We start from the raw sequence: 23,533 nt of genomic DNA, 5'->3' as shown, positions 1-23,533 counted from the left end.
TTGATGCCCGCATCCTCCAAAACTTCCACTTGGCCCTACCTTCAAATGAAGGGCCAACTTCTTTTTAGTTGGCACTGACACAAAAACCTAGGAAGCAGCTGCACGCATATCTGGCTAAACCTTCGATAGCTCAGCTGGTAGAGCGGAGGACTGTAGTAGCTAGTTAGCAATCCTTAGGTCGCTGGTTCGATTCCGGCTCGAAGGATGCTTTTGAGTGTCCGATAACCTTGCATGCTTCAACTTGGAGGCTCTCTTGCACAGACTTTGCAGCTGCATACCTCCTGGCCGCACTCTTTTTGAGCCTGACCGCACAACCATTGGCCTCTGGAGAGAGTGTTAACAAGAATACTTCAAAACAAGAGAAACAATGCGTTGGCCGGGAATCGAACCCGGGTCAACTGCTTGGAAGGCAGCTATGCTCACCACTATACCACCAACGCCATAGAATTTGCACCACTTCTCAATCGTGAAAATGCAACTCTCACCCCTAGTGTGACTAAAGCCAACTCTTCTGCTTCGTTAGTGGCTTGACAACAGTCAGACGGTAATGTGGCTTCTCGTAAGAGAGGTTTAAGCAGCAGCAGAGTGGCGCAGCGGGAGCGTGCTGGGCCCATAACCCAGAGGTCGATGGATCGAAACCATCCTCTGCTAGGCGCAGAGTTTTGTATTTTTCATGCTCCCAGGAAAAAGGTACCCCAAAAATTCACTGTCTCGTTCTTTCAGGCCACCCAAAGCCCAGCAAACTCCACTGTCCTTTATATTTCAAGGCACCAAAAAATCCACACTTAAAAAAAAAAAAAAAAAAAGAAACCTTTCTTCTCCCATGGTCAAAGCTTGGTTTAGGCATGATAACATGACTGCGGTGTGACCCGAGTGCCAGAAGCCAGCAACCGTAGAGGGGGATTAGCTCAAATGGTAGAGCGCTCGCTTAGCATGGGAGAGGTAGCGGGATCGATGCCCGCATCCTCCAAAACTTCCACTTGGCCCTACCTTCAAATGAAGGGCCAACTTCTTTTTAGTTGGCACTGACACAAAAACCTAGGAAGCAGCTGCACGCATATCTGGCTAAACCTTCGATAGCTCAGCTGGTAGAGCGGAGGACTGTAGTAGCTAGTTAGCAATCCTTAGGTCGCTGGTTCGATTCCGGCTCGAAGGATGCTTTTGAGTGTCCGATAACCTTGCATGCTTCAACTTGGAGGCTCTCTTGCACAGACTTTGCAGCTGCATACCTCCTGGCCGCACTCTTTTTGAGCCTGACCGCACAACCATTGGCCTCTGGAGAGAGTGTTAACAAGAATACTTCAAAACAAGAGAAACAATGCGTTGGCCGGGAATCGAACCCGGGTCAACTGCTTGGAAGGCAGCTATGCTCACCACTATACCACCAACGCCATAGAATTCGCACCACTTCTCAATCGTGAAAATGCAACTCTCACCCCTAGTGTGACTAAAGCCAACTCTTCTGCTTCGTTAGTGGCTTGACAACAGTCAGACGGTAATGTGGCTTCTCGTAAGAGAGGTTTAAGCAGCAGCAGAGTGGCGCAGCGGGAGCGTGCTGGGCCCATAACCCAGAGGTCGATGGATCGAAACCATCCTCTGCTAGGCGCAGAGTTTTGTATTTTTCATGCTCCCAGGAAAAAGGTACCCCAAAAATTCACTGTCTCGTTCTTTCAGGCCACCCAAAGCCCAGCAAACTCCACTGTCCTTTATATTTCAAGGCACCAAAAAATCCACACTTAAAAAAAAAAAAAAAAAAAGAAACCTTTCTTCTCCCATGGTCAAAGCTTGGTTTAGGCATAATAACATGACTGCGGTGTGACCCGAGTGCCAGAAGCCAGCAACCGTAGAGGGGGATTAGCTCAAATGGTAGAGCGCTCGCTTAGCATGCGAGAGGTAGCGGGATCGATGCCCGCATCCTCCAAAACTTCCACTTGGCACTACCTTCAAATGAAGGGCCAACTTCTTTTTAGTTGGCACTGACACAAAAACCTAGGAAGCAGCTGCACGCATATCTGGCTAAACCTTCGATAGCTCAGCTGGTAGAGCGGAGGACTGTAGTAGCTAGTTAGCAATCCTTAGGTCGCTGGTTCAATTCCGGCTCGAAGGATGCTTTTGAGTGTCCGATAACCTTGCATGCTTCAACTTGGAGGCTCTCTTGCACAGACTTTGCAGCTGCATACCTCCTGGCCGCACTCTTTTTGAGCCTGACCGCACAACCATTGGCCTCTGGAGAGAGTGTTAACAAGAATACTTCAAAACAAGAGAAACAATGCGTTGGCCGGGAATCGAACCCGGGTCAACTGCTTGGAAGGCAGCTATGCTCACCACTATACCACCAACGCCATAGAATTCGCACCACTTCTCAATCGTGAAAATGCAACTCTCACCCCTAGTGTGACTAAAGCCAACTCTTCTGCTTCGTTAGTGGCTTGACAACAGTCAGACGGTAATGTGGCTTCTCGTAAGAGAGGTTTAAGCAGCAGCAGAGTGGCGCAGCGGGAGCGTGCTGGGCCCATAACCCAGAGGTCGATGGATCGAAACCATCCTCTGCTAGGCGCAGAGTTTTGTATTTTTCATGCTCCCAGGAAAAAGGTACCCCAAAAATTCACTGTCTCGTTCTTTCAGGCCACCCAAAGCCCAGCAAATTCCACTGTCCTTTATATTTCAAGGCACCAAAAAATCCACACTTAAAAAAAAAAAAAAAAAAAAAAGAAACCTTTCTTCTCCCATGGTCAAAGCTTGGTTTAGGCATGATAACATGACTGCGGTGTGACCCGAGTGCCAGAAGCCAGCAACCGTAGAGGGGGATTAGCTCAAATGGTAGAGCGCTCGCTTAGCATGCGAGAGGGAGCGGGATCGATGCCCGCATCCTCCAAAACTTCCACTTGGCACTACCTTCAAATGAAGGGCCAACTTCTTTTTAGTTGGCACTGACACAAAAACCTAGGAAGCAGCTGCACGCATATCTGGCTAAACCTTCGATAGCTCAGCTGGTAGAGCGGAGGACTGTAGTAGCTAGTTAGCAATCCTTAGGTCGCTGGTTCAATTCCGGCTCGAAGGATGCTTTTGAGTGTCCGATAACCTTGCATGCTTCAACTTGGAGGCTCTCTTGCACAGACTTTGCAGCTGCATACCTCCTGGCCGCACTCTTTTTGAGCCTGACCGCACAACCATTGGCCTCTGGAGAGAGTGTTAACAAGAATACTTCAAAACAAGAGAAACAATGCGTTGGCCGGGAATCGAACCCGGGTCAACTGCTTGGAAGGCAGCTATGCTCACCACTATACCACCAACGCCATAGAATTCGCACCACTTCTCAATCGTGAAAATGCAACTCTCACCCCTAGTGTGACTAAAGCCAACTCTTCTGCTTCGTTAGTGGCTTGACAACAGTCAGACGGTAATGTGGCTTCTCGTAAGAGAGGTTTAAGCAGCAGCAGAGTGGCGCAGCGGGAGCGTGCTGGGCCCATAACCCAGAGGTCGATGGCTTCTCGTAAGAGAGGTTTAAGCAGCAGCAGAGTGGCGCAGCGGGAGCGTGCTGGGCCCATAACCCAGAGGTCGATGGATCGAAACCATCCTCTGCTAGGCGCAGAGTTTTGTATTTTTCATGCTCCCAGGAAAAAGGTACCCCAAAAATTCACTGTCTCGTTCTTTCAGGCCACCCAAAGCCCAGCAAACTCCACTGTCCTTTATATTTCAAGACACCAAAAAATCCACACTTAAAAAAAAAAAAAAAAAAACAAAAAAAAAGAAACCTTTCTTCTCCCATGGTCAAAGCTTGGTTTAGGCATGATAACATGACTGCGGTGTGACCCGAGTGCCAGAAGCCAGCAACCGTAGAGGGGGATTAGCTCAAATGGTAGAGCGCTCGCTTAGCATGCGAGAGGTAGCGGGATCGATGCCCGCATCCTCCAAAACTTCCACTTGGCACTACCTTCAAATGAAGGGCCAACTTCTTTTTAGTTGGCACTGACACAAAAACCTAGGAAGCAGCTGCAGGCATATCTGGCTAAACCTTCGATAGCTCAGCTGGTAGAGCGGAGGACTGTAGTAGCTAGTTAGCAATCCTTAGGTCGCTGGTTCGATTCCGGCTCGAAGGATGCTTTTGAGTGTCCGATAACCTTGCATGCTTCAACTTGGAGGCTCTCTTGCACAGACTTTGCAGCTGCATACCTCCTGGCCGCACTCTTTTTGAGCCTGACCGCACAACCATTGGCCTCTGGAGAGAGTGTTAACAAGAATACTTCAAAACAAGAGAAACAATGCGTTGGCCGGGAATCGAACCCGGGTCAACTGCTTGGAAGGCAGCTATGCTCACCACTATACCACCAACGCCATAGAATTCGCACCACTTCTCAATCGTGAAAATGCAACTCTCACCCCTAGTGTGACTAAAGCCAACTCTTCTGCTTCGTTAGTGGCTTGACAACAGTCAGACGGTAATGTGGCTTCTCGTAAGAGAGGTTTAAGCAGCAGCAGAGTGGCGCAGCGGGAGCGTGCTGGGCCCATAACCCAGAGGTCGATGGATCGAAACCATCCTCTGCTAGGCGCAGAGTTTTGTATTTTTCATGCTCCCAGGAAAAAGGTACCCCAAAAATTCACTGTCTCGTTCTTTCAGGCCACCCAAAGCCCAGCAAATTCCACTGTCCTTTATATTTCAAGGCACCAAAAAATCCACACTTAAAAAAAAAAAAAAAAAAAAAAGAAACCTTTCTTCTCCCATGGTCAAAGCTTGGTTTAGGCATGATAACATGACTGCGGTGTGACCCGAGTGCCAGAAGCCAGCAACCGTAGAGGGGGATTAGCTCAAATGGTAGAGCGCTCGCTTAGCATGCGAGAGGTAGCGGGATCGATGCCCGCATCCTCCAAAACTTCCACTTGGCACTACCTTCAAATGAAGGGCCAACTTCTTTTTAGTTGGCACTGACACAAAAACCTAGGAAGCAGCTGCACGCATATCTGGCTAAACCTTCGATAGCTCAGCTGGTAGAGCGGAGGACTGTAGTAGCTAGTTAGCAATCCTTAGGTCGCTGGTTCGATTCCGGCTCGAAGGATGCTTTTGAGTGTCCGATAACCTTGCATGCTTCAACTTGGAGGCTCTCTTGCACAGACTTTGCAGCTGCATACCTCCTGGCCGCACTCTTTTTGAGCCTGACCGCACAACCATTGGCCTCTGGAGAGAGTGTTAACAAGAATACTTCAAAACAAGAGAAACAATGCGTTGGCCGGGAATCGAACCCGGGTCAACTGCTTGGAAGGCAGCTATGCTCACCACTATACCACCAACGCCATAGAATTCGCACCACTTCTCAATCGTGAAAATGCAACTCTCACCCCTAGTGTGACTAAAGCCAACTCTTCTGCTTCGTTAGTGGCTTGACAACAGTCAGACGGTAATGTGGCTTCTCGTAAGAGAGGTTTAAGCAGCAGCAGAGTGGCGCAGCGGGAGCGTGCTGGGCCCATAACCCAGAGGTCGATGGATCGAAACCATCCTCTGCTAGGCGCAGAGTTTTGTATTTTTCATGCTCCCAGGAAAAAGGTACCCCAAAAATTCACTGTCTCGTTCTTTCAGGCCACCCAAAGCCCAGCAAACTCCACTGTCCTTTATATTTCAAGGCACCAAAAAATCCACACTTAAAAAAAAAAAAAAAAAAAAAAGAAACCTTTCTTCTCCCATGGTCAAAGCTTGGTTTAGGCATAATAACATGACTGCGGTGTGACCCGAGTGCCAGAAGCCAGCAACCGTAGAGGGGGATTAGCTCAAATGGTAGAGCGCTCGCTTAGCATGCGAGAGGTAGCGGGATCGATGCCCGCATCCTCCAAAACTTCCACTTGGCACTACCTTCAAATGAAGGGCCAACTTCTTTTTAGTTGGCACTGACACAAAAACCTAGGAAGCAGCTGCACGCATATCTGGCTAAACCTTCGATAGCTCAGCTGGTAGAGCGGAGGACTGTAGTAGCTAGTTAGCAATCCTTAGGTCGCTGGTTCGATTCCGGCTCGAAGGATGCTTTTGAGTGTCCGATAACCTTGCATGCTTCAACTTGGAGGCTCTCTTGCACAGACTTTGCAGCTGCATACCTCCTGGCCGCACTCTTTTTAAGCCTGACCGCACAACCATTGGCCTCTGGAGAGAGTGTTAACAAGAATACTTCAAAACAAGAGAAACAATGCGTTGGCCGGGAATCGAACCCGGGTCAACTGCTTGGAAGGCAGCTATGCTCACCACTATACCACCAACGCCATAGAATTCGCACCACTTCTCAATCGTGAAAATGCAACTCTCACCCCTAGTGTGACTAAAGCCAACTCTTCTGCTTCGTTAGTGGCTTGACAACAGTCAGACGGTAATGTGGCTTCTCGTAAGAGAGGTTTAAGCAGCAGCAGAGTGGCGCAGCGGGAGCGTGCTGGGCCCATAACCCAGAGGTCGATGGATCGAAACCATCCTCTGCTAGGCGCAGAGTTTTGTATTTTTCATGCTCCCAGGAAAAAGGTACCCCAAAAATTCACTGTCTCGTTCTTTCAGGCCACCCAAAGCCCAGCAAACTCCACTGTCCTTTATATTTCAAGGCACCAAAAAATCCACACTTAAAAAAAAAAAAAAAAAAAAAAGAAACCTTTCTTCTCCCATGGTCAAAGCTTGGTTTAGGCATAATAACATGACTGCGGTGTGACCCGAGTGCCAGAAGCCAGCAACCGTAGAGGGGGATTAGCTCAAATGGTAGAGCGCTCGCTTAGCATGCGAGAGGTAGCGGGATCGATGCCCGCATCCTCCAAAACTTCCACTTGGCACTACCTTCAAATGAAGGGCCAACTTCTTTTTAGTTGGCACTGACACAAAAACCTAGGAAGCAGCTGCACGCATATCTGGCTAAACCTTCGATAGCTCAGCTGGTAGAGCGGAGGACTGTAGTAGCTAGTTAGCAATCCTTAGGTCGCTGGTTCGATTCCGGCTCGAAGGATGCTTTTGAGTGTCCGATAACCTTGCATGCTTCAACTTGGAGGCTCTCTTGCACAGACTTTGCAGCTGCATACCTCCTGGCCGCACTCTTTTTAAGCCTGACCGCACAACCATTGGCCTCTGGAGAGAGTGTTAACAAGAATACTTCAAAACAAGAGAAACAATGCGTTGGCCGGGAATCGAACCCGGGTCAACTGCTTGGAAGGCAGCTATGCTCACCACTATACCACCAACGCCATAGAATTCGCACCACTTCTCAATCGTGAAAATGCAACTCTCACCCCTAGTGTGACTAAAGCCAACTCTTCTGCTTCGTTAGTGGCTTGACAACAGTCAGACGGTAATGTGGCTTCTCGTAAGAGAGGTTTAAGCAGCAGCAGAGTGGCGCAGCGGGAGCGTGCTGGGCCCATAACCCAGAGGTCGATGGATCGAAACCATCCTCTGCTAGGCGCAGAGTTTTGTATTTTTCATGCTCCCAGGAAAAAGGTACCCCAAAAATTCACTGTCTCGTTCTTTCAGGCCACCCAAAGCCCAGCAAACTCCACTGTCCTTTATATTTCAAGGCACCAAAAAATCCACACTTAAAAAAAAAAAAAGAAACCTTTCTTCTCCCATGGTCAAAGCTTGGTTTAGGCATAATAACATGACTGCGGTGTGACCCGAGTGCCAGAAGCCAGCAACTGTAGAGGGGGATTAGCTCAAATGGTAGAGCGCTCGCTTAGCATGCGAGAGGTAGCGGGATCGATGCCCGCATCCTCCAAAACTTCCACTTGGCACTACCTTCAAATGAAGGGCCAACTTCTTTTTAGTTGGCACTGACACAAAAACCTAGGAAGCAGCTGCACGCATATCTGGCTAAACCTTCGATAGCTCAGCTGGTAGAGCGGAGGACTGTAGTAGCTAGTTAGCAATCCTTAGGTCGCTGGTTCGATTCCGGCTCGAAGGATGCTTTTGAGTGTCCGATAACCTTGCATGCTTCAACTTGGAGGCTCTCTTGCACAGACTTTGCAGCTGCATACCTCCTGGCCGCACTCTTTTTGAGCCTGACCGCACAACCATTGGCCTCTGGAGAGAGTGTTAACAAGAATACTTCAAAACAAGAGAAACAATGCGTTGGCCGGGAATCGAACCCGGGTCAACTGCTTGGAAGGCAGCTATGCTCACCACTATACCACCAACGCCATAGAATTCGCACCACTTCTCAATCGTGAAAATGCAACTCTCACCCCTAGTGTGACTAAAGCCAACTCTTCTGCTTCGTTAGTGGCTTGACAACAGTCAGACGGTAATGTGGCTTCTCGTAAGAGAGGTTTAAGCAGCAGCAGAGTGGCGCAGCGGGAGCGTGCTGGGCCCATAACCCAGAGGTCGATGGATCGAAACCATCCTCTGCTAGGCGCAGAGTTTTGTATTTTTCATGCTCCCAGGAAAAAGGTACCCCAAAAATTCACTGTCTCGTTCTTTCAGGCCACCCAAAGCCCAGCAAACTCCACTGTCCTTTATATTTCAAGGCACCAAAAAATCCACACTTAAAAAAAAAAAAAAAAAAAAAAAGAAACCTTTCTTCTCCCATGGTCAAAGCTTGGTTTAGGCATAATAACATGACTGCGGTGTGACCCGAGTGCCAGAAGCCAGCAACCGTAGAGGGGGATTAGCTCAAATGGTAGAGCGCTCGCTTAGCATGCGAGAGGTAGCGGGATCGATGCCCGCATCCTCCAAAACTTCCACTTGGCACTACCTTCAAATGAAGGGCCAACTTCTTTTTAGTTGGCACTGACACAAAAACCTAGGAAGCAGCTGCACGCATATCTGGCTAAACCTTCGATAGCTCAGCTGGTAGAGCGGAGGACTGTAGTAGCTAGTTAGCAATCCTTAGGTCGCTGGTTCGATTCCGGCTCGAAGGATGCTTTTGAGTGTCCGATAACCTTGCATGCTTCAACTTGGAGGCTCTCTTGCACAGACTTTGCAGCTGCATACCTCCTGGCCGCACTCTTTTTGAGCCTGACCGCACAACCATTGGCCTCTGGAGAGAGTGTTAACAAGAATACTTCAAAACAAGAGAAACAATGCGTTGGCCGGGAATCGAACCCGGGTCAACTGCTTGGAAGGCAGCTATGCTCACCACTATACCACCAACGCCATAGAATTCGCACCACTTCTCAATCGTGAAAATGCAACTCTCACCCCTAGTGTGACTAAAGCCAACTCTTCTGCTTCGTTAGTGGCTTGACAACAGTCAGACGGTAATGTGGCTTCTCGTAAGAGAGGTTTAAGCAGCAGCAGAGTGGCGCAGCGGGAGCGTGCTGGGCCCATAACCCAGAGGTCGATGGATCGAAACCATCCTCTGCTAGGCGCAGAGTTTTGTATTTTTCATGCTCCCAGGAAAAAGGTACCCCAAAAATTCACTGTCTCGTTCTTTCAGGCCACCCAAAGCCCAGCAAACTCCACTGTCCTTTATATTTCAAGGCACCAAAAAATCCACACTTAAAAAAAAAAAAAAAAAAAAAAAGAAACCTTTCTTCTCCCATGGTCAAAGCTTGGTTTAGGCATAATAACATGACTGCGGTGTGACCCGAGTGCCAGAAGCCAGCAACCGTAGAGGGGGATTAGCTCAAATGGTAGAGCGCTCGCTTAGCATGCGAGAGGTAGCGGGATCGATGCCCGCATCCTCCAAAACTTCCACTTGGCACTACCTTCAAATGAAGGGCCAACTTCTTTTTAGTTGGCACTGACACAAAAACCTAGGAAGCAGCTGCACGCATATCTGGCTAAACCTTCGATAGCTCAGCTGGTAGAGCGGAGGACTGTAGTAGCTAGTTAGCAATCCTTAGGTCGCTGGTTCGATTCCGGCTCGAAGGATGCTTTTGAGTGTCCGATAACCTTGCATGCTTCAACTTGGAGGCTCTCTTGCACAGACTTTGCAGCTGCATACCTCCTGGCCGCACTCTTTTTGAGCCTGACCGCACAACCATTGGCCTCTGGAGAGAGTGTTAACAAGAATACTTCAAAACAAGAGAAACAATGCGTTGGCCGGGAATCGAACCCGGGTCAACTGCTTGGAAGGCAGCTATGCTCACCACTATACCACCAACGCCATAGAATTCGCACCACTTCTCAATCGTGAAAATGCAACTCTCACCCCTAGTGTGACTAAAGCCAACTCTTCTGCTTCGTTAGTGGCTTGACAACAGTCAGACGGTAATGTGGCTTCTCGTAAGAGAGGTTTAAGCAGCAGCAGAGTGGCGCAGCGGGAGCGTGCTGGGCCCATAACCCAGAGGTCGATGGATCGAAACCATCCTCTGCTAGGCGCAGAGTTTTGTATTTTTCATGCTCCCAGGAAAAAGGTACCCCAAAAATTCACTGTCTCGTTCTTTCAGGCCACCCAAAGCCCAGCAAACTCCACTGTCCTTTATATTTCAAGGCACCAAAAAATCCACACTTAAAAAAAAAAAAAAAAAAAAAAGAAACCTTTCTTCTCCCATGGTCAAAGCTTGGTTTAGGCATAATAACATGACTGCGGTGTGACCCGAGTGCCAGAAGCCAGCAACCGTAGAGGGGGATTAGCTCAAATGGTAGAGCGCTCGCTTAGCATGCGAGAGGTAGCGGGATCGATGCCCGCATCCTCCAAAACTTCCACTTGGCACTACCTTCAAATGAAGGGCCAACTTCTTTTTAGTTGGCACTGACACAAAAACCTAGGAAGCAGCTGCACGCATATCTGGCTAAACCTTCGATAGCTCAGCTGGTAGAGCGGAGGACTGTAGTAGCTAGTTAGCAATCCTTAGGTCGCTGGTTCGATTCCGGCTCGAAGGATGCTTTTGAGTGTCCGATAACCTTGCATGCTTCAACTTGGAGGCTCTCTTGCACAGACTTTGCAGCTGCATACCTCCTGGCCGCACTCTTTTTGAGCCTGACCGCACAACCATTGGCCTCTGGAGAGAGTGTTAACAAGAATACTTCAAAACAAGAGAAACAATGCGTTGGCCGGGAATCGAACCCGGGTCAACTGCTTGGAAGGCAGCTATGCTCACCACTATACCACCAACGCCATAGAATTCGCACCACTTCTCAATCGTGAAAATGCAACTCTCACCCCTAGTGTGACTAAAGCCAACTCTTCTGCTTCGTTAGTGGCTTGACAACAGTCAGACGGTAATGTGGCTTCTCGTAAGAGAGGTTTAAGCAGCAGCAGAGTGGCGCAGCGGGAGCGTGCTGGGCCCATAACCCAGAGGTCGATGGCTTCTCGTAAGAGAGGTTTAAGCAGCAGCAGAGTGGCGCAGCGGGAGCGTGCTGGGCCCATAACCCAGAGGTCGATGGATCGAAACCATCCTCTGCTAGGCGCAGAGTTTTGTATTTTTCATGCTCCCAGGAAAAAGGTACCCCAAAAATTCACTGTCTCGTTCTTTCAGGCCACCCAAAGCCCAGCAAACTCCACTGTCCTTTATATTTCAAGACACCAAAAAATCCACACTTAAAAAAAAAAAAAAAAAAACAAAAAAAAAGAAACCTTTCTTCTCCCATGGTCAAAGCTTGGTTTAGGCATGATAACATGACTGCGGTGTGACCCGAGTGCCAGAAGCCAGCAACCGTAGAGGGGGATTAGCTCAAATGGTAGAGCGCTCGCTTAGCATGCGAGAGGTAGCGGGATCGATGCCCGCATCCTCCAAAACTTCCACTTGGCACTACCTTCAAATGAAGGGCCAACTTCTTTTTAGTTGGCACTGACACAAAAACCTAGGAAGCAGCTGCAGGCATATCTGGCTAAACCTTCGATAGCTCAGCTGGTAGAGCGGAGGACTGTAGTAGCTAGTTAGCAATCCTTAGGTCGCTGGTTCGATTCCGGCTCGAAGGATGCTTTTGAGTGTCCGATAACCTTGCATGCTTCAACTTGGAGGCTCTCTTGCACAGACTTTGCAGCTGCATACCTCCTGGCCGCACTCTTTTTGAGCCTGACCGCACAACCATTGGCCTCTGGAGAGAGTGTTAACAAGAATACTTCAAAACAAGAGAAACAATGCGTTGGCCGGGAATCGAACCCGGGTCAACTGCTTGGAAGGCAGCTATGCTCACCACTATACCACCAACGCCATAGAATTCGCACCACTTCTCAATCGTGAAAATGCAACTCTCACCCCTAGTGTGACTAAAGCCAACTCTTCTGCTTCGTTAGTGGCTTGACAACAGTCAGACGGTAATGTGGCTTCTCGTAAGAGAGGTTTAAGCAGCAGCAGAGTGGCGCAGCGGGAGCGTGCTGGGCCCATAACCCAGAGGTCGATGGATCGAAACCATCCTCTGCTAGGCGCAGAGTTTTGTATTTTTCATGCTCCCAGGAAAAAGGTACCCCAAAAATTCACTGTCTCGTTCTTTCAGGCCACCCAAAGCCCAGCAAATTCCACTGTCCTTTATATTTCAAGGCACCAAAAAATCCACACTTAAAAAAAAAAAAAAAAAAAAAAGAAACCTTTCTTCTCCCATGGTCAAAGCTTGGTTTAGGCATGATAACATGACTGCGGTGTGACCCGAGTGCCAGAAGCCAGCAACCGTAGAGGGGGATTAGCTCAAATGGTAGAGCGCTCGCTTAGCATGCGAGAGGTAGCGGGATCGATGCCCGCATCCTCCAAAACTTCCACTTGGCACTACCTTCAAATGAAGGGCCAACTTCTTTTTAGTTGGCACTGACACAAAAACCTAGGAAGCAGCTGCACGCATATCTGGCTAAACCTTCGATAGCTCAGCTGGTAGAGCGGAGGACTGTAGTAGCTAGTTAGCAATCCTTAGGTCGCTGGTTCGATTCCGGCTCGAAGGATGCTTTTGAGTGTCCGATAACCTTGCATGCTTCAACTTGGAGGCTCTCTTGCACAGACTTTGCAGCTGCATACCTCCTGGCCGCACTCTTTTTGAGCCTGACCGCACAACCATTGGCCTCTGGAGAGAGTGTTAACAAGAATACTTCAAAACAAGAGAAACAATGCGTTGGCCGGGAATCGAACCCGGGTCAACTGCTTGGAAGGCAGCTATGCTCACCACTATACCACCAACGCCATAGAATTCGCACCACTTCTCAATCGTGAAAATGCAACTCTCACCCCTAGTGTGACTAAAGCCAACTCTTCTGCTTCGTTAGTGGCTTGACAACAGTCAGACGGTAATGTGGCTTCTCGTAAGAGAGGTTTAAGCAGCAGCAGAGTGGCGCAGCGGGAGCGTGCTGGGCCCATAACCCAGAGGTCGATGGATCGAAACCATCCTCTGCTAGGCGCAGAGTTTTGTATTTTTCATGCTCCCAGGAAAAAGGTACCCCAAAAATTCACTGTCTCGTTCTTTCAGGCCACCCAAAGCCCAGCAAACTCCACTGTCCTTTATATTTCAAGGCACCAAAAAATCCACACTTAAAAAAAAAAAAAAAAAAAAAAGAAACCTTTCTTCTCCCATGGTCAAAGCTTGGTTTAGGCATAATAACATGACTGCGGTGTGACCCGAGTGCCAGAAGCCAGCAACCGTAGAGGGGGATTAGCTCAAATGGTAGAGCGCTCGCTTAGCATGCGAGAGGTAGCGGGATCGATGCCCGCATCCTCCAAAACTTCCACTTGGCACTACCTTCAAATGAAGGGCCAACTTCTTTTTAGTTGGCACTGACACAAAAACCTAGGAAGCAGCTGCACGCATATCTGGCTAAACCTTCGATAGCTCAGCTGGTAGAGCGGAGGACTGTAGTAGCTAGTTAGCAATCCTTAGGTCGCTGGTTCGATTCCGGCTCGAAGGATGCTTTTGAGTGTCCGATAACCTTGCATGCTTCAACTTGGAGGCTCTCTTGCACAGACTTTGCAGCTGCATACCTCCTGGCCGCACTCTTTTTAAGCCTGACCGCACAACCATTGGCCTCTGGAGAGAGTGTTAACAAGAATACTTCAAAACAAGAGAAACAATGCGTTGGCCGGGAATCGAACCCGGGTCAACTGCTTGGAAGGCAGCTATGCTCACCACTATACCACCAACGCCATAGAATTCGCACCACTTCTCAATCGTGAAAATGCAACTCTCACCCCTAGTGTGACTAAAGCCAACTCTTCTGCTTCGTTAGTGGCTTGACAACAGTCAGACGGTAATGTGGCTTCTCGTAAGAGAGGTTTAAGCAGCAGCAGAGTGGCGCAGCGGGAGCGTGCTGGGCCCATAACCCAGAGGTCGATGGATCGAAACCATCCTCTGCTAGGCGCAGAGTTTTGTATTTTTCATGCTCCCAGGAAAAAGGTACCCCAAAAATTCACTGTCTCGTTCTTTCAGGCCACCCAAAGCCCAGCAAACTCCACTGTCCTTTATATTTCAAGGCACCAAAAAATCCACACTTAAAAAAAAAAAAAAAAAAAGAAACCTTTCTTCTCCCATGGTCAAAGCTTGGTTTAGGCATAATAACATGACTGCGGTGTGACCCGAGTGCCAGAAGCCAGCAACCGTAGAGGGGGATTAGCTCAAATGGTAGAGCGCTCGCTTAGCATGCGAGAGGTAGCGGGATCGATGCCCGCATCCTCCAAAACTTCCACTTGGCACTACCTTCAAATGAAGGGCCAACTTCTTTTTAGTTGGCACTGACACAAAAACCTAGGAAGCAGCTGCACGCATATCTGGCTAAACCTTCGATAGCTCAGCTGGTAGAGCGGAGGACTGTAGTAGCTAGTTAGCAATCCTTAGGTCGCTGGTTCGATTCCGGCTCGAAGGATGCTTTTGAGTGTCCGATAACCTTGCATGCTTCAACTTGGAGGCTCTCTTGCACAGACTTTGCAGCTGCATACCTCCTGGCCGCACTCTTTTTGAGCCTGACCGCACAACCATTGGCCTCTGGAGAGAGTGTTAACAAGAATACTTCAAAACAAGAGAAACAATGCGTTGGCCGGGAATCGAACCCGGGTCAACTGCTTGGAAGGCAGCTATGCTCACCACTATACCACCAACGCCATAGAATTCGCACCACTTCTCAATCGTGAAAATGCAACTCTCACCCCTAGTGTGACTAAAGCCAACTCTTCTGCTTCGTTAGTGGCTTGACAACAGTCAGACGGTAATGTGGCTTCTCGTAAGAGAGGTTTAAGCAGCAGCAGAGTGGCGCAGCGGGAGCGTGCTGGGCCCATAACCCAGAGGTCGATGGCTTCTCGTAAGAGAGGTTTAAGCAGCAGCAGAGTGGCGCAGCGGGAGCGTGCTGGGCCCATAACCCAGAGGTCGATGGATCGAAACCATCCTCTGCTAGGCGCAGAGTTTTGTATTTTTCATGCTCCCAGGAAAAAGGTACCCCAAAAATTCACTGTCTCGTTCTTTCAGGCCACCCAAAGCCCAGCAAACTCCACTGTCCTTTATATTTCAAGACACCAAAAAATCCACACTTAAAAAAAAAAAAAAAAAAACAAAAAAAAAGAAACCTTTCTTCTCCCATGGTCAAAGCTTGGTTTAGGCATGATAACATGACTGCGGTGTGACCCGAGTGCCAGAAGCCAGCAACCGTAGAGGGGGATTAGCTCAAATGGTAGAGCGCTCGCTTAGCATGCGAGAGGTAGCGGGATCGATGCCCGCATCCTCCAAAACTTCCACTTGGCACTACCTTCAAATGAAGGGCCAACTTCTTTTTAGTTGGCACTGACACAAAAACCTAGGAAGCAGCTGCAGGCATATCTGGCTAAACCTTCGATAGCTCAGCTGGTAGAGCGGAGGACTGTAGTAGCTAGTTAGCAATCCTTAGGTCGCTGGTTCGATTCCGGCTCGAAGGATGCTTTTGAGTGTCCGATAACCTTGCATGCTTCAACTTGGAGGCTCTCTTGCACAGACTTTGCAGCTGCATACCTCCTGGCCGCACTCTTTTTGAGCCTGACCGCACAACCATTGGCCTCTGGAGAGAGTGTTAACAAGAATACTTCAAAACAAGAGAAACAATGCGTTGGCCGGGAATCGAACCCGGGTCAACTGCTTGGAAGGCAGCTATGCTCACCACTATACCACCAACGCCATAGAATTCGCACCACTTCTCAATCGTGAAAATGCAACTCTCACCCCTAGTGTGACTAAAGCCAACTCTTCTGCTTCGTTAGTGGCTTGACAACAGTCAGACGGTAATGTGGCTTCTCGTAAGAGAGGTTTAAGCAGCAGCAGAGTGGCGCAGCGGGAGCGTGCTGGGCCCATAACCCAGAGGTCGATGGATCGAAACCATCCTCTGCTAGGCGCAGAGTTTTGTATTTTTCATGCTCCCAGGAAAAAGGTACCCCAAAAATTCACTGTCTCGTTCTTTCAGGCCACCCAAAGCCCAGCAAATTCCACTGTCCTTTATATTTCAAGGCACCAAAAAATCCACACTTAAAAAAAAAAAAAAAAAAAAAAAGAAACCTTTCTTCTCCCATGGTCAAAGCTTGGTTTAGGCATGATAACATGACTGCGGTGTGACCCGAGTGCCAGAAGCCAGCAACCGTAGAGGGGGATTAGCTCAAATGGTAGAGCGCTCGCTTAGCATGCGAGAGGTAGCGGGATCGATGCCCGCATCCTCCAAAACTTCCACTTGGCACTACCTTCAAATGAAGGGCCAACTTCTTTTTAGTTGGCACTGACACAAAAACCTAGGAAGCAGCTGCACGCATATCTGGCTAAACCTTCGATAGCTCAGCTGGTAGAGCGGAGGACTGTAGTAGCTAGTTAGCAATCCTTAGGTCGCTGGTTCGATTCCGGCTCGAAGGATGCTTTTGAGTGTCCGATAACCTTGCATGCTTCAACTTGGAGGCTCTCTTGCACAGACTTTGCAGCTGCATACCTCCTGGCCGCACTCTTTTTGAGCCTGACCGCACAACCATTGGCCTCTGGAGAGAGTGTTAACAAGAATACTTCAAAACAAGAGAAACAATGCGTTGGCCGGGAATCGAACCCGGGTCAACTGCTTGGAAGGCAGCTATGCTCACCACTATACCACCAACGCCATAGAATTCGCACCACTTCTCAATCGTGAAAATGCAACTCTCACCCCTAGTGTGACTAAAGCCAACTCTTCTGCTTCGTTAGTGGCTTGACAACAGTCAGACGGTAATGTGGCTTCTCGTAAGAGAGGTTTAAGCAGCAGCAGAGTGGCGCAGCGGGAGCGTGCTGGGCCCATAACCCAGAGGTCGATGGATCGAAACCATCCTCTGCTAGGCGCAGAGTTTTGTATTTTTCATGCTCCCAGGAAAAAGGTACCCCAAAAATTCACTGTCTCGTTCTTTCAGGCCACCCAAAGCCCAGCAAACTCCACTGTCCTTTATATTTCAAGGCACCAAAAAATCCACACTTAAAAAAAAAAAAAAAAAAAAAAGAAACCTTTCTTCTCCCATGGTCAAAGCTTGGTTTAGGCATAATAACATGACTGCGGTGTGACCCGAGTGCCAGAAGCCAGCAACCGTAGAGGGGGATTAGCTCAAATGGTAGAGCGCTCGCTTAGCATGCGAGAGGTAGCGGGATCGATGCCCGCATCCTCCAAAACTTCCACTTGGCACTACCTTCAAATGAAGGGCCAACTTCTTTTTAGTTGGCACTGACACAAAAACCTAGGAAGCAGCTGCACGCATATCTGGCTAAACCTTCGATAGCTCAGCTGGTAGAGCGGAGGACTGTAGTAGCTAGTTAGCAATCCTTAGGTCGCTGGTTCGATTCCGGCTCGAAGGATGCTTTTGAGTGTCCGATAACCTTGCATGCTTCAACTTGGAGGCTCTCTTGCACAGACTTTGCAGCTGCATACCTCCTGGCCGCACTCTTTTTAAGCCTGACCGCACAACCATTGGCCTCTGGAGAGAGTGTTAACAAGAATACTTCAAAACAAGAGAAACAATGCGTTGGCCGGGAATCGAACCCGGGTCAACTGCTTGGAAGGCAGCTATGCTCACCACTATACCACCAACGCCATAGAATTCGCACCACTTCTCAATCGTGAAAATGCAACTCTCACCCCTAGTGTGACTAAAGCCAACTCTTCTGCTTCGTTAGTGGCTTGACAACAGTCAGACGGTAATGTGGCTTCTCGTAAGAGAGGTTTAAGCAGCAGCAGAGTGGCGCAGCGGGAGCGTGCTGGGCCCATAACCCAGAGGTCGATGGATCGAAACCATCCTCTGCTAGGCGCAGAGTTTTGTATTTTTCATGCTCCCAGGAAAAAGGTACCCCAAAAATTCACTGTCTCGTTCTTTCAGGCCACCCAAAGCCCAGCAAACTCCACTGTCCTTTATATTTCAAGGCACCAAAAAATCCACACTTAAAAAAAAAAAAAAAAAAAAAAGAAACCTTTCTTCTCCCATGGTCAAAGCTTGGTTTAGGCATAATAACATGACTGCGGTGTGACCCGAGTGCCAGAAGCCAGCAACCGTAGAGGGGGATTAGCTCAAATGGTAGAGCGCTCGCTTAGCATGCGAGAGGTAGCGGGATCGATGCCCGCATCCTCCAAAACTTCCACTTGGCACTACCTTCAAATGAAGGGCCAACTTCTTTTTAGTTGGCACTGACACAAAAACCTAGGAAGCAGCTGCACGCATATCTGGCTAAACCTTCGATAGCTCAGCTGGTAGAGCGGAGGACTGTAGTAGCTAGTTAGCAATCCTTAGGTCGCTGGTTCGATTCCGGCTCGAAGGATGCTTTTGAGTGTCCGATAACCTTGCATGCTTCAACTTGGAGGCTCTCTTGCACAGACTTTGCAGCTGCATACCTCCTGGCCGCACTCTTTTTAAGCCTGACCGCACAACCATTGGCCTCTGGAGAGAGTGTTAACAAGAATACTTCAAAACAAGAGAAACAATGCGTTGGCCGGGAATCGAACCCGGGTCAACTGCTTGGAAGGCAGCTATGCTCACCACTATACCACCAACGCCATAGAATTCGCACCACTTCTCAATCGTGAAAATGCAACTCTCACCCCTAGTGTGACTAAAGCCAACTCTTCTGCTTCGTTAGTGGCTTGACAACAGTCAGACGGTAATGTGGCTTCTCGTAAGAGAGGTTTAAGCAGCAGCAGAGTGGCGCAGCGGGAGCGTGCTGGGCCCATAACCCAGAGGTCGATGGATCGAAACCATCCTCTGCTAGGCGCAGAGTTTTGTATTTTTCATGCTCCCAGGAAAAAGGTACCCCAAAAATTCACTGTCTCGTTCTTTCAGGCCACCCAAAGCCCAGCAAACTCCACTGTCCTTTATATTTCAAGGCACCAAAAAATCCACACTTAAAAAAAAAAAAAGAAACCTTTCTTCTCCCATGGTCAAAGCTTGGTTTAGGCATAATAACATGACTGCGGTGTGACCCGAGTGCCAGAAGCCAGCAACTGTAGAGGGGGATTAGCTCAAATGGTAGAGCGCTCGCTTAGCATGCGAGAGGTAGCGGGATCGATGCCCGCATCCTCCAAAACTTCCACTTGGCACTACCTTCAAATGAAGGGCCAACTTCTTTTTAGTTGGCACTGACACAAAAACCTAGGAAGCAGCTGCACGCATATCTGGCTAAACCTTCGATAGCTCAGCTGGTAGAGCGGAGGACTGTAGTAGCTAGTTAGCAATCCTTAGGTCGCTGGTTCGATTCCGGCTCGAAGGATGCTTTTGAGTGTCCGATAACCTTGCATGCTTCAACTTGGAGGCTCTCTTGCACAGACTTTGCAGCTGCATACCTCCTGGCCGCACTCTTTTTGAGCCTGACCGCACAACCATTGGCCTCTGGAGAGAGTGTTAACAAGAATACTTCAAAACAAGAGAAACAATGCGTTGGCCGGGAATCGAACCCGGGTCAACTGCTTGGAAGGCAGCTATGCTCACCACTATACCACCAACGCCATAGAATTCGCACCACTTCTCAATCGTGAAAATGCAACTCTCACCCCTAGTGTGACTAAAGCCAACTCTTCTGCTTCGTTAGTGGCTTGACAACAGTCAGACGGTAATGTGGCTTCTCGTAAGAGAGGTTTAAGCAGCAGCAGAGTGGCGCAGCGGGAGCGTGCTGGGCCCATAACCCAGAGGTCGATGGATCGAAACCATCCTCTGCTAGGCGCAGAGTTTTGTATTTTTCATGCTCCCAGGAAAAAGGTACCCCAAAAATTCACTGTCTCGTTCTTTCAGGCCACCCAAAGCCCAGCAAACTCCACTGTCCTTTATATTTCAAGGCACCAAAAAATCCACACTTAAAAAAAAAAAAAAAAAAAAAAGAAACCTTTCTTCTCCCATGGTCAAAGCTTGGTTTAGGCATAATAACATGACTGCGGTGTGACCCGAGTGCCAGAAGCCAGCAACCGTAGAGGGGGATTAGCTCAAATGGTAGAGCGCTCGCTTAGCATGCGAGAGGTAGCGGGATCGATGCCCGCATCCTCCAAAACTTCCACTTGGCACTACCTTCAAATGAAGGGCCAACTTCTTTTTAGTTGGCACTGACACAAAAACCTAGGAAGCAGCTGCACGCATATCTGGCTAAACCTTCGATAGCTCAGCTGGTAGAGCGGAGGACTGTAGTAGCTAGTTAGCAATCCTTAGGTCGCTGGTTCGATTCCGGCTCGAAGGATGCTTTTGAGTGTCCGATAACCTTGCATGCTTCAACTTGGAGGCTCTCTTGCACAGACTTTGCAGCTGCATACCTCCTGGCCGCACTCTTTTTGAGCCTGACCGCACAACCATTGGCCTCTGGAGAGAGTGTTAACAAGAATACTTCAAAACAAGAGAAACAATGCGTTGGCCGGGAATCGAACCCGGGTCAACTGCTTGGAAGGCAGCTATGCTCACCACTATACCACCAACGCCATAGAATTCGCACCACTTCTCAATCGTGAAAATGCAACTCTCACCCCTAGTGTGACTAAAGCCAACTCTTCTGCTTCGTTAGTGGCTTGACAACAGTCAGACGGTAATGTGGCTTCTCGTAAGAGAGGTTTAAGCAGCAGCAGAGTGGCGCAGCGGGAGCGTGCTGGGCCCATAACCCAGAGGTCGATGGATCGAAACCATCCTCTGCTAGGCGCAGAGTTTTGTATTTTTCATGCTCCCAGGAAAAAGGTACCCCAAAAATTCACTGTCTCGTTCTTTCAGGCCACCCAAAGCCCAGCAAACTCCACTGTCCTTTATATTTCAAGGCACCAAAAAATCCACACTTAAAAAAAAAAAAAAAAAAAAAAAGAAACCTTTCTTCTCCCATGGTCAAAGCTTGGTTTAGGCATAATAACATGACTGCGGTGTGACCCGAGTGCCAGAAGCCAGCAACCGTAGAGGGGGATTAGCTCAAATGGTAGAGCGCTCGCTTAGCATGCGAGAGGTAGCGGGATCGATGCCCGCATCCTCCAAAACTTCCACTTGGCACTACCTTCAAATGAAGGGCCAACTTCTTTTTAGTTGGCACTGACACAAAAACCTAGGAAGCAGCTGCACGCATATCTGGCTAAACCTTCGATAGCTCAGCTGGTAGAGCGGAGGACTGTAGTAGCTAGTTAGCAATCCTTAGGTCGCTGGTTCGATTCCGGCTCGAAGGATGCTTTTGAGTGTCCGATAACCTTGCATGCTTCAACTTGGAGGCTCTCTTGCACAGACTTTGCAGCTGCATACCTCCTGGCCGCACTCTTTTTGAGCCTGACCGCACAACCATTGGCCTCTGGAGAGAGTGTTAACAAGAATACTTCAAAACAAGAGAAACAATGCGTTGGCCGGGAATCGAACCCGGGTCAACTGCTTGGAAGGCAGCTATGCTCACCACTATACCACCAACGCCATAGAATTCGCACCACTTCTCAATCGTGAAAATGCAACTCTCACCCCTAGTGTGACTAAAGCCAACTCTTCTGCTTCGTTAGTGGCTTGACAACAGTCAGACGGTAATGTGGCTTCTCGTAAGAGAGGTTTAAGCAGCAGCAGAGTGGCGCAGCGGGAGCGTGCTGGGCCCATAACCCAGAGGTCGATGGATCGAAACCATCCTCTGCTAGGCGCAGAGTTTTGTATTTTTCATGCTCCCAGGAAAAAGGTACCCCAAAAATTCACTGTCTCGTTCTTTCAGGCCACCCAAAGCCCAGCAAACTCCACTGTCCTTTATATTTCAAGGCACCAAAAAATCCACACTTAAAAAAAAAAAAAAAAAAAAAAGAAACCTTTCTTCTCCCATGGTCAAAGCTTGGTTTAGGCATAATAACATGACTGCGGTGTGACCCGAGTGCCAGAAGCCAGCAACCGTAGAGGGGGATTAGCTCAAATGGTAGAGCGCTCGCTTAGCATGCGAGAGGTAGCGGGATCGATGCCCGCATCCTCCAAAACTTCCACTTGGCACTACCTTCAAATGAAGGGCCAACTTCTTTTTAGTTGGCACTGACACAAAAACCTAGGAAGCAGCTGCACGCATATCTGGCTAAACCTTCGATAGCTCAGCTGGTAGAGCGGAGGACTGTAGTAGCTAGTTAGCAATCCTTAGGTCGCTGGTTCGATTCCGGCTCGAAGGATGCTTTTGAGTGTCCGATAACCTTGCATGCTTCAACTTGGAGGCTCTCTTGCACAGACTTTGCAGCTGCATACCTCCTGGCCGCACTCTTTTTGAGCCTGACCGCACAACCATTGGCCTCTGGAGAGAGTGTTAACAAGAATACTTCAAAACAAGAGAAACAATGCGTTGGCCGGGAATCGAACCCGGGTCAACTGCTTGGAAGGCAGCTATGCTCACCACTATACCACCAACGCCATAGAATTCGCACCACTTCTCAATCGTGAAAATGCAACTCTCACCCCTAGTGTGACTAAAGCCAACTCTTCTGCTTCGTTAGTGGCTTGACAACAGTCAGACGGTAATGTGGCTTCTCGTAAGAGAGGTTTAAGCAGCAGCAGAGTGGCGCAGCGGGAGCGTGCTGGGCCCATAACCCAGAGGTCGATGGATCGAAACCATCCTCTGCTAGGCGCAGAGTTTTGTATTTTTCATGCTCCCAGGAAAAAGGTACCCCAAAAATTCACTGTCTCGTTCTTTCAGGCCACCCAAAGCCCAGCAAACTCCACTGTCCTTTATATTTCAAGGCACCAAAAAATCCACACTTAAAAAAAAAAAAAAAAAAAAAAAGAAACCTTTCTTCTCCCATGGTCAAAGCTTGGTTTAGGCATAATAACATGACTGCGGTGTGACCCGAGTGCCAGAAGCCAGCAACCGTAGAGGGGGATTAGCTCAAATGGTAGAGCGCTCGCTTAGCATGCGAGAGGTAGCGGGATCGATGCCCGCATCCTCCAAAACTTCCACTTGGCACTACCTTCAAATGAAGGGCCAACTTCTTTTTAGTTGGCACTGACACAAAAACCTAGGAAGCAGCTGCACGCATATCTGGCTAAACCTTCGATAGCTCAGCTGGTAGAGCGGAGGACTGTAGTAGCTAGTTAGCAATCCTTAGGTCGCTGGTTCGATTCCGGCTCGAAGGATGCTTTTGAGTGTCCGATAACCTTGCATGCTTCAACTTGGAGGCTCTCTTGCACAGACTTTGCAGCTGCATACCTCCTGGCCGCACTCTTTTTGAGCCTGACCGCACAACCATTGGCCTCTGGAGAGAGTGTTAACAAGAATACTTCAAAACAAGAGAAACAATGCGTTGGCCGGGAATCGAACCCAGGTCAACTGCTT

The 23,533-nt window shown here is 48.9% G+C and overlaps 46 non-coding genes across 46 annotated transcripts; all 46 read left to right on the top strand.

The window, feature by feature from the left end:
* Positions 1–119: 119 nt before the first annotated feature.
* On the top strand, positions 120–205 carry TRNAY-GUA (transfer RNA tyrosine (anticodon GUA)). The gene is given in 2 exon segments: positions 120–156; positions 170–205. It is a non-coding gene; the product is annotated as a tRNA-Tyr (tRNA).
* An 865-nt stretch (positions 206–1,070) lies between these two features.
* Positions 1,071–1,156, top strand: TRNAY-GUA (transfer RNA tyrosine (anticodon GUA)). Its single transcript is given in 2 exon segments — positions 1,071–1,107; positions 1,121–1,156. It is a non-coding gene; the product is annotated as a tRNA-Tyr (tRNA).
* A 692-nt stretch (positions 1,157–1,848) lies between these two features.
* TRNAA-AGC (transfer RNA alanine (anticodon AGC)) lies at positions 1,849–1,921 on the top strand. Its single transcript has one exon. It is a non-coding gene; the product is annotated as a tRNA-Ala (tRNA).
* Positions 1,922–2,802: 881 nt separating this feature from the next.
* TRNAA-AGC (transfer RNA alanine (anticodon AGC)) lies at positions 2,803–2,875 on the top strand. Its single transcript has one exon. It is a non-coding gene; the product is annotated as a tRNA-Ala (tRNA).
* A 966-nt stretch (positions 2,876–3,841) lies between these two features.
* TRNAA-AGC (transfer RNA alanine (anticodon AGC)) lies at positions 3,842–3,914 on the top strand. The gene has a single exon. It is a non-coding gene; the product is annotated as a tRNA-Ala (tRNA).
* Positions 3,915–4,014: 100 nt separating this feature from the next.
* TRNAY-GUA (transfer RNA tyrosine (anticodon GUA)) lies at positions 4,015–4,100 on the top strand. Its single transcript is given in 2 exon segments — positions 4,015–4,051; positions 4,065–4,100. It is a non-coding gene; the product is annotated as a tRNA-Tyr (tRNA).
* A 695-nt stretch (positions 4,101–4,795) lies between these two features.
* TRNAA-AGC (transfer RNA alanine (anticodon AGC)) lies at positions 4,796–4,868 on the top strand. The gene has a single exon. It is a non-coding gene; the product is annotated as a tRNA-Ala (tRNA).
* A 100-nt stretch (positions 4,869–4,968) lies between these two features.
* Positions 4,969–5,054, top strand: TRNAY-GUA (transfer RNA tyrosine (anticodon GUA)). The gene is given in 2 exon segments: positions 4,969–5,005; positions 5,019–5,054. It is a non-coding gene; the product is annotated as a tRNA-Tyr (tRNA).
* A 695-nt stretch (positions 5,055–5,749) lies between these two features.
* Positions 5,750–5,822, top strand: TRNAA-AGC (transfer RNA alanine (anticodon AGC)). The gene has a single exon. It is a non-coding gene; the product is annotated as a tRNA-Ala (tRNA).
* A 100-nt stretch (positions 5,823–5,922) lies between these two features.
* On the top strand, positions 5,923–6,008 carry TRNAY-GUA (transfer RNA tyrosine (anticodon GUA)). The gene is given in 2 exon segments: positions 5,923–5,959; positions 5,973–6,008. It is a non-coding gene; the product is annotated as a tRNA-Tyr (tRNA).
* A 695-nt stretch (positions 6,009–6,703) lies between these two features.
* TRNAA-AGC (transfer RNA alanine (anticodon AGC)) lies at positions 6,704–6,776 on the top strand. The gene has a single exon. It is a non-coding gene; the product is annotated as a tRNA-Ala (tRNA).
* A 100-nt stretch (positions 6,777–6,876) lies between these two features.
* TRNAY-GUA (transfer RNA tyrosine (anticodon GUA)) lies at positions 6,877–6,962 on the top strand. The gene is given in 2 exon segments: positions 6,877–6,913; positions 6,927–6,962. It is a non-coding gene; the product is annotated as a tRNA-Tyr (tRNA).
* Positions 6,963–7,648: 686 nt separating this feature from the next.
* TRNAA-AGC (transfer RNA alanine (anticodon AGC)) lies at positions 7,649–7,721 on the top strand. Its single transcript has one exon. It is a non-coding gene; the product is annotated as a tRNA-Ala (tRNA).
* A 100-nt stretch (positions 7,722–7,821) lies between these two features.
* TRNAY-GUA (transfer RNA tyrosine (anticodon GUA)) lies at positions 7,822–7,907 on the top strand. The gene is given in 2 exon segments: positions 7,822–7,858; positions 7,872–7,907. It is a non-coding gene; the product is annotated as a tRNA-Tyr (tRNA).
* Positions 7,908–8,603: 696 nt separating this feature from the next.
* On the top strand, positions 8,604–8,676 carry TRNAA-AGC (transfer RNA alanine (anticodon AGC)). The gene has a single exon. It is a non-coding gene; the product is annotated as a tRNA-Ala (tRNA).
* Positions 8,677–8,776: 100 nt separating this feature from the next.
* Positions 8,777–8,862, top strand: TRNAY-GUA (transfer RNA tyrosine (anticodon GUA)). Its single transcript is given in 2 exon segments — positions 8,777–8,813; positions 8,827–8,862. It is a non-coding gene; the product is annotated as a tRNA-Tyr (tRNA).
* A 696-nt stretch (positions 8,863–9,558) lies between these two features.
* Positions 9,559–9,631, top strand: TRNAA-AGC (transfer RNA alanine (anticodon AGC)). The gene has a single exon. It is a non-coding gene; the product is annotated as a tRNA-Ala (tRNA).
* Positions 9,632–9,731: 100 nt separating this feature from the next.
* TRNAY-GUA (transfer RNA tyrosine (anticodon GUA)) lies at positions 9,732–9,817 on the top strand. The gene is given in 2 exon segments: positions 9,732–9,768; positions 9,782–9,817. It is a non-coding gene; the product is annotated as a tRNA-Tyr (tRNA).
* A 695-nt stretch (positions 9,818–10,512) lies between these two features.
* Positions 10,513–10,585, top strand: TRNAA-AGC (transfer RNA alanine (anticodon AGC)). Its single transcript has one exon. It is a non-coding gene; the product is annotated as a tRNA-Ala (tRNA).
* Positions 10,586–10,685: 100 nt separating this feature from the next.
* Positions 10,686–10,771, top strand: TRNAY-GUA (transfer RNA tyrosine (anticodon GUA)). The gene is given in 2 exon segments: positions 10,686–10,722; positions 10,736–10,771. It is a non-coding gene; the product is annotated as a tRNA-Tyr (tRNA).
* Positions 10,772–11,551: 780 nt separating this feature from the next.
* On the top strand, positions 11,552–11,624 carry TRNAA-AGC (transfer RNA alanine (anticodon AGC)). The gene has a single exon. It is a non-coding gene; the product is annotated as a tRNA-Ala (tRNA).
* A 100-nt stretch (positions 11,625–11,724) lies between these two features.
* Positions 11,725–11,810, top strand: TRNAY-GUA (transfer RNA tyrosine (anticodon GUA)). Its single transcript is given in 2 exon segments — positions 11,725–11,761; positions 11,775–11,810. It is a non-coding gene; the product is annotated as a tRNA-Tyr (tRNA).
* A 695-nt stretch (positions 11,811–12,505) lies between these two features.
* TRNAA-AGC (transfer RNA alanine (anticodon AGC)) lies at positions 12,506–12,578 on the top strand. The gene has a single exon. It is a non-coding gene; the product is annotated as a tRNA-Ala (tRNA).
* A 100-nt stretch (positions 12,579–12,678) lies between these two features.
* On the top strand, positions 12,679–12,764 carry TRNAY-GUA (transfer RNA tyrosine (anticodon GUA)). The gene is given in 2 exon segments: positions 12,679–12,715; positions 12,729–12,764. It is a non-coding gene; the product is annotated as a tRNA-Tyr (tRNA).
* A 695-nt stretch (positions 12,765–13,459) lies between these two features.
* TRNAA-AGC (transfer RNA alanine (anticodon AGC)) lies at positions 13,460–13,532 on the top strand. Its single transcript has one exon. It is a non-coding gene; the product is annotated as a tRNA-Ala (tRNA).
* Positions 13,533–13,632: 100 nt separating this feature from the next.
* Positions 13,633–13,718, top strand: TRNAY-GUA (transfer RNA tyrosine (anticodon GUA)). Its single transcript is given in 2 exon segments — positions 13,633–13,669; positions 13,683–13,718. It is a non-coding gene; the product is annotated as a tRNA-Tyr (tRNA).
* Positions 13,719–14,410: 692 nt separating this feature from the next.
* On the top strand, positions 14,411–14,483 carry TRNAA-AGC (transfer RNA alanine (anticodon AGC)). The gene has a single exon. It is a non-coding gene; the product is annotated as a tRNA-Ala (tRNA).
* Positions 14,484–14,583: 100 nt separating this feature from the next.
* Positions 14,584–14,669, top strand: TRNAY-GUA (transfer RNA tyrosine (anticodon GUA)). The gene is given in 2 exon segments: positions 14,584–14,620; positions 14,634–14,669. It is a non-coding gene; the product is annotated as a tRNA-Tyr (tRNA).
* A 780-nt stretch (positions 14,670–15,449) lies between these two features.
* TRNAA-AGC (transfer RNA alanine (anticodon AGC)) lies at positions 15,450–15,522 on the top strand. The gene has a single exon. It is a non-coding gene; the product is annotated as a tRNA-Ala (tRNA).
* A 100-nt stretch (positions 15,523–15,622) lies between these two features.
* On the top strand, positions 15,623–15,708 carry TRNAY-GUA (transfer RNA tyrosine (anticodon GUA)). Its single transcript is given in 2 exon segments — positions 15,623–15,659; positions 15,673–15,708. It is a non-coding gene; the product is annotated as a tRNA-Tyr (tRNA).
* Positions 15,709–16,404: 696 nt separating this feature from the next.
* Positions 16,405–16,477, top strand: TRNAA-AGC (transfer RNA alanine (anticodon AGC)). The gene has a single exon. It is a non-coding gene; the product is annotated as a tRNA-Ala (tRNA).
* Positions 16,478–16,577: 100 nt separating this feature from the next.
* Positions 16,578–16,663, top strand: TRNAY-GUA (transfer RNA tyrosine (anticodon GUA)). The gene is given in 2 exon segments: positions 16,578–16,614; positions 16,628–16,663. It is a non-coding gene; the product is annotated as a tRNA-Tyr (tRNA).
* A 695-nt stretch (positions 16,664–17,358) lies between these two features.
* On the top strand, positions 17,359–17,431 carry TRNAA-AGC (transfer RNA alanine (anticodon AGC)). Its single transcript has one exon. It is a non-coding gene; the product is annotated as a tRNA-Ala (tRNA).
* A 100-nt stretch (positions 17,432–17,531) lies between these two features.
* Positions 17,532–17,617, top strand: TRNAY-GUA (transfer RNA tyrosine (anticodon GUA)). Its single transcript is given in 2 exon segments — positions 17,532–17,568; positions 17,582–17,617. It is a non-coding gene; the product is annotated as a tRNA-Tyr (tRNA).
* A 695-nt stretch (positions 17,618–18,312) lies between these two features.
* TRNAA-AGC (transfer RNA alanine (anticodon AGC)) lies at positions 18,313–18,385 on the top strand. The gene has a single exon. It is a non-coding gene; the product is annotated as a tRNA-Ala (tRNA).
* Positions 18,386–18,485: 100 nt separating this feature from the next.
* On the top strand, positions 18,486–18,571 carry TRNAY-GUA (transfer RNA tyrosine (anticodon GUA)). The gene is given in 2 exon segments: positions 18,486–18,522; positions 18,536–18,571. It is a non-coding gene; the product is annotated as a tRNA-Tyr (tRNA).
* Positions 18,572–19,257: 686 nt separating this feature from the next.
* Positions 19,258–19,330, top strand: TRNAA-AGC (transfer RNA alanine (anticodon AGC)). Its single transcript has one exon. It is a non-coding gene; the product is annotated as a tRNA-Ala (tRNA).
* A 100-nt stretch (positions 19,331–19,430) lies between these two features.
* TRNAY-GUA (transfer RNA tyrosine (anticodon GUA)) lies at positions 19,431–19,516 on the top strand. The gene is given in 2 exon segments: positions 19,431–19,467; positions 19,481–19,516. It is a non-coding gene; the product is annotated as a tRNA-Tyr (tRNA).
* A 695-nt stretch (positions 19,517–20,211) lies between these two features.
* On the top strand, positions 20,212–20,284 carry TRNAA-AGC (transfer RNA alanine (anticodon AGC)). Its single transcript has one exon. It is a non-coding gene; the product is annotated as a tRNA-Ala (tRNA).
* Positions 20,285–20,384: 100 nt separating this feature from the next.
* TRNAY-GUA (transfer RNA tyrosine (anticodon GUA)) lies at positions 20,385–20,470 on the top strand. The gene is given in 2 exon segments: positions 20,385–20,421; positions 20,435–20,470. It is a non-coding gene; the product is annotated as a tRNA-Tyr (tRNA).
* A 696-nt stretch (positions 20,471–21,166) lies between these two features.
* On the top strand, positions 21,167–21,239 carry TRNAA-AGC (transfer RNA alanine (anticodon AGC)). The gene has a single exon. It is a non-coding gene; the product is annotated as a tRNA-Ala (tRNA).
* Positions 21,240–21,339: 100 nt separating this feature from the next.
* TRNAY-GUA (transfer RNA tyrosine (anticodon GUA)) lies at positions 21,340–21,425 on the top strand. Its single transcript is given in 2 exon segments — positions 21,340–21,376; positions 21,390–21,425. It is a non-coding gene; the product is annotated as a tRNA-Tyr (tRNA).
* Positions 21,426–22,120: 695 nt separating this feature from the next.
* Positions 22,121–22,193, top strand: TRNAA-AGC (transfer RNA alanine (anticodon AGC)). Its single transcript has one exon. It is a non-coding gene; the product is annotated as a tRNA-Ala (tRNA).
* Positions 22,194–22,293: 100 nt separating this feature from the next.
* Positions 22,294–22,379, top strand: TRNAY-GUA (transfer RNA tyrosine (anticodon GUA)). The gene is given in 2 exon segments: positions 22,294–22,330; positions 22,344–22,379. It is a non-coding gene; the product is annotated as a tRNA-Tyr (tRNA).
* A 696-nt stretch (positions 22,380–23,075) lies between these two features.
* On the top strand, positions 23,076–23,148 carry TRNAA-AGC (transfer RNA alanine (anticodon AGC)). Its single transcript has one exon. It is a non-coding gene; the product is annotated as a tRNA-Ala (tRNA).
* Positions 23,149–23,248: 100 nt separating this feature from the next.
* On the top strand, positions 23,249–23,334 carry TRNAY-GUA (transfer RNA tyrosine (anticodon GUA)). The gene is given in 2 exon segments: positions 23,249–23,285; positions 23,299–23,334. It is a non-coding gene; the product is annotated as a tRNA-Tyr (tRNA).
* The last annotated feature ends 199 nt before the right edge of the window (positions 23,335–23,533 follow it).

This window comes from Eleutherodactylus coqui, chromosome 1, assembly GCF_035609145.1.
Source record: "Eleutherodactylus coqui strain aEleCoq1 chromosome 1, aEleCoq1.hap1, whole genome shotgun sequence".
Lineage (NCBI taxonomy): Eukaryota > Metazoa > Chordata > Amphibia > Anura > Eleutherodactylidae > Eleutherodactylus > Eleutherodactylus coqui.
Note: the sequence above shows the minus strand (reverse complement) of the source record. Positions and strands in the feature narration are given on the sequence as shown.